The sequence below is a fragment of the Zalophus californianus genome, chromosome 1 (assembly GCF_009762305.2).
Source record: "Zalophus californianus isolate mZalCal1 chromosome 1, mZalCal1.pri.v2, whole genome shotgun sequence".
Lineage (NCBI taxonomy): Eukaryota > Metazoa > Chordata > Mammalia > Carnivora > Otariidae > Zalophus > Zalophus californianus.
In genome coordinates, this window is record NC_045595.1 from 199,733,953 (window position 1) to 199,739,139 (window position 5,187).

At 38.6% G+C, this 5,187-nt stretch overlaps 1 pseudogene; it reads left to right on the plus strand.

The window, feature by feature from the left end:
* Positions 1-4,109: 4,109 nt before the first annotated feature.
* Positions 4,110-4,926, plus strand: LOC118357221 (annotated as a pseudogene).
* The last annotated feature ends 261 nt before the right edge of the window (positions 4,927-5,187 follow it).

Genomic DNA, 5,187 nt, shown 5'->3' on the forward strand with positions numbered 1-5,187 from the left:
GATATTATAAACATTGAAAATTAAATTATCAGGGCACCTGGGTGGCTCAGTCGTTAAGCGCCTGCCTTTGGCTCAGGTCATGGTCCCAGGGTCCTGGGATCGAGCCCCGCATCGGGCTCCCTGCTCCGTGGGAAGCCTTCCCCCTCCTTGTGTTTCCTCTCCGCTATATCTCTCTCTGTCAAATAAATAAATAAAATCTTTATAAAAAAGAAAAGAAAAGAAAATTAGATTATCACGATTTTATACAAAAGATGTGAGGGGGGGAGGTGAGACAAAATATTAACAGTTTGCATCTGGATAGAATTTGAATTTACATAGTGCTTTCACAAATACTTAGTTTTGAGCTCTCCTTCCAAACTTAAGATTTATTTTATTTATTTATCTTTTTTAGAGAGAGAGAAATTGGGGGGCGTTGTAGAGCAGAGGGAGAGAGATACCCAAGCAGATTCCATGCCAAGTGCAGATCCCTGATGTGGGGCTGGATCTCATGTCTCTAAGATCATAACCCCAGCAGAAACCAAGTGTCGGGACACCTAACTGACTGCACCACCCATGCAGCCCTCTTCTTTCAATCTTAAATAACCAAAATATGTTGATAATCATTAACAAAACCAAGAATTGAATTACAGCACCTGTTTAAAGGATATAATAAATTCAATTATGGCCAGGTTGAATTCGAAAAGAAGGCAGAATATTGAAATGTAAATGTTTTATGGAACACTTAAGTGAAAGGATAGGTCTAGACATATAAATTTACAGTCTTTCAGTCATGAAAAATCATGAGAAGCTTTCAATTGAAAACCAGATCAGTTTAATAATGTGCTCATTCTCTGATTATTAAAAATTCACTTTAAGGTAGGTGTCAACTGCATTGGCCAATCCATATATTCAAATAAACTAAAAATTCCTATTAGCTTCAAGCCTAATACGGTACTTTTTTTTTTAATTAAAAGAAACTGAGTTAGAAATTAAGGCAAAATTAAGGCAATGTCCTCAAATCCAAGTTGTGGTTCTCCGACACTGATAAAACTTGCTGATTAGTATTTACATTTCACTGGAACGCCTCACTGTAAAACGCACTTTCTTCAGAGAGGAAGATATGCTTGATTTTCCTCCAGGCATCAAGTACAGTGCAATGTTTTCTTCATAGTGGGAACATTTCCATGAAAACCCAGCAAACAAATACCTATCTCTTACACATATATATTATGAGGCCTTTTTGAGGCAATGTGTGTTAATAGAAATAAAATTCATACTATTTCTCTATTTCTTTCTCTATTTTTCTCTCTCTCTCTCCCCAAGAACTGAATCCAGAATCATGGTGCTATGTCCACAATTTTCTAAGCAAGTCACATAATTGACTCTGAAAAATGAATCATGTAAAATTTAGGAAATCAAAACAACTTAAGATGTCTAGTCCTATCTATGAACTATGAACACATACATCCTTTAAACTATATTCATATTCTGGGGCACCTGGGTGGCTCAGTCGTTAAGCATCTGCCTTTGGCTCAGGTCATGATCCCAGGGTCCTGGGTTGGAGCCCCTCATCGGGCTCCCTGCTTGGCAGGAAGCCTGCTTCTCCCTCTCCCACTCCCCTGCTTGTGTTCCCTCTCTCACTGTGTCTCCCTCTGTCAAATAAATAAATAAATAATCTTTAAACTATATTCATATTCTTACAATCTGACTTTTTAAAATTTCTATCAGTACTTTTTTTTTTCAACTTTTGGTGAAGGAGTACATTTTTGCTAGAATTGTTGCTTATAATTCACTTTTCTGGTTTTTGCACACAGAAAAAAACATACTGAAACTTGCCCATCAAACATTTTGCAATTTAGCAAAACCTTAAAATGAAAAGTTTTCCAGAAGTTTTCAGTGAAAAAATATGATCAAATAGCTTAAGCCAAAGCCAAGATTTCAACTTGAGACTTCACCATTTTCTTGGGTTCTGAGGCTATTAAGAAAAACATGATAGGCAATTTGTAAAACTAAATGACATATTTTTTGGAAGAAAATGTCCTTAGATAAATTAGATTACAGTGACATTTCACTGAAACATGAACCACTAGAATATGGAATTTAATGGATGACATCTGACTTCAATCCCATCCAAGAAATTTGTTATCGGAAGTAGCTCAAGTGCCTCCACATGGTGCATGGTGCAGCCTCACCTAGAGAATTAGCTAATACAGCAGGCTCTGAGGACAACACAAAAGTGGTTCCCTCTCTCTCTTTCATTTTTCTCTTTTTTTTTAATTAAAATATAATTGACACATAACATTCATGAGTTTCAGGTGAACAACATAATGATTTGATATTTGTATATTTTGTGAAATGCTCACTCCTATAAATCTAGTTGTCAACATCCATCAAACATGGCTCTTTTTGAGTTCTGAAAACAATTTTGGACAATGACACATTTCAATCTGGTAACCATTGCTTTCTCAGTGAGGTCTTTCCCATCCTATATGGAATTCCATTTTGGAGCTCAAGGTTAGCAGCCTTTCCTAACTCTTTCCTAACCTTCAATGTTTCTCAGGAATACTCAGCTCAAAAAGCCTCTTCTTGTCTACAGGGAGAGACCTTCTTAAATGTGGAGTTGGCGTGCCCTAACAGGATGAAGATTCAAGAGTGCTAAAAAAGCTCCTGCATCTTCCTTCAAAACTGTCCTATTTGCCTGCTTAAATTCCTGCATAGAGAGATTACATTTAGGTGATTCTTAGAAAAATCTGTAGCTCATGACCAGAATGGAGCAGAAAAATGCTGGGAGGGAGAAAGGGATGAAAAACACATTCTTCAGGATTTTACTAGAGTTGTCTTCCTCTCCTCCCTCCTCCCCTCTCTTGACCTCCTCCTCCTTTTCTTTCTTCCCCTACTCCACTCTCTTTCCTTTTCCTCTTCCTCTTCTCCTTCTCCCTGTCACTCTCTTCTCTTTCTCTCTCTCTCCCTCAAACAATGAGAGTAGAATGCAGGACCAGTGAAGGGCAATGTTGAGCTCTAGGGACCATGAGCACTCCAGCATCAGTACCAAAGAGTCAGCAGAAGGGGAGCAGACTGAGCTCTAAAACTCTGCTCATTTCAATAAATGTTTGCCAAAAAAAAAAAAAAAAAAGTGCAGGAGATTTTATTTGCCTTGTGATTATTTCAAAACCAGGAGCAGGAGCATTTTTAATTTCTCCCTTGTTTGAGCTTGGCACTGGAAGACACAGAGTGAAGTCACTAGAATTATAACTCATCTAATATGGGATCTCATATTTATCTGCCTTCTATAAAGCTGGGATCTTATTTCATTAACACATTATAATTAGGTTTAAATGGAAGGGTCTATCAATTGTTCTTATATTTTTAATAGTATATGTTTTCTAGGAGCTGGAACAATGATCTCCAAAGCAGAACACATAACAGGAGGTACAAAGTATGAGATATTGAGATATGAGGACATGTAAGAAGTTATGTTGATTTTTATATTAAAAAGGAAAAATTAGGGGCACCTGGGTGGCTCAGTTGTTAGGCGTCTGCCTTTGGCTCGGGTCATGGTCCCAGGGTCCTTGGATCAAGCCCCGCATCGGGCTCCCTGCTAGGCAGGAAGCCTGCTTCTCCCTCTCCCACTCCCCCTGCTTGTGTTCCCTCTCTTGCTGTGTCTCCATCTGTCAAATAAATAAAATCTTTAATAAATAAATAAATAAATAAATAAATAGGAAAAATTAATTCCAACTAATATTTAAAATACAAATAATGACATCTTCACTAGGCCCATATATCAGGTGCCACTCATCATGTTAAATATATGAAATCTCCAGAAGGGCATTTCATCTTAACAAGCAAACAGGAGATGGCAGTGAAACCTTCACTCATGATCACTTTCAACTTATGATCCAGTGGATCAATTGGGGCACAACTGTTCTAAGCCTCACAAAGTGGGAACATAGCTTTAAAAGATTTTGGGGGATTGAAGACAGTACTAATAATATGAGTAACAAGGAAATGGCAGAGCTAACTCCTCTTCTACTTTGGGGGCAAGCTGTTTCTCAATCACATCGTGAGATGAAAAAAACAATGGCAATTTTCATCAGCTATGACAAAAAGCCCTGCAACTGAGCTCTTTTCCGGCTGGAACCATGGTGGGTGCAGAAGAGAAGAAAAAGAAGGTTCCTGCTGTGCCAGAAACCCTTAAGAAGAAGTGAAGGAATTTCGCAGAGTTGAAGATCAAGCGTCTGAGGAAGAAGTTTGCTCAGAAGATGCTTTGAAAGGCAAGAAGGAAGCTCATCTATGAAAAAGCTAAGCATTACCACAAGGAATATAGGCAGATGTACAGAACTGAGATTCGAATGGCAAGGATGGCAAGAAAAGCTGGCAACTTCTACGTACCTGCGGAACCCAAATTGGCATTTGTCATCAGGATCAGAGGTATCAATGGTGTGAGCCCAAAGGTTCGAAAGGTGTTGCAGCTTCTTCGCCTTCGCCAGATCTTCAATGGCACCTTTGTTAAGCTCAACAAGGCTTCAGTTAACATGCTAAGGATTGTGGAACCTTATATAGCATGGGGGTACCCAAATCTGAAGTCGGTGAATGAATTGATCTACAAGCGTGGTTATGGCAAAATCAACAAGAAGCGAATTGCCCTGACAGATAACACATTGATTGCCCGATCTCTTGGTAAATATGGCATCATCTGCATGTAGGATCTGATTCACGAGATCTATACTGTTGGAAAACGTTTCAAAGAAGCAAACAACTTTTTATGGCCCTTCAAATTATCTTCTCCACGAGGGGGAATGAAGAAAAAGACCACCCATTTTGTAGAAGGTGGAGATGCTGGTAACAGGGAAGACCAGATCAATAGGCTTATTAGAAGGATGAACTAAGGTATCTGCCATGATTATTTTTGTAATCTGGCCAGTTAATAAATGACTACTCTCATGGAAATGTTCTGTTGTCTTGGTGACTTTTTGCTAGCCTGACTGCTGTCCCTTAACTATTAAAGCAAATCTTGGTGTGTGATAAAAGTCATCAGCCTTTGCGTGCAAAACTAGGGTCTAGTTTGTATGTTGGTGGAAAACATTCCTTGGGTTTATTAAAGACTCTTCTGTACAAAGAATATATCTTAATTTTTCACTTTTGAATTGTGCCACTGAGTTAGCCAAGATGGGTCTGTTCTAAGAAAACCTATTTCATAGGCCTTTGCAT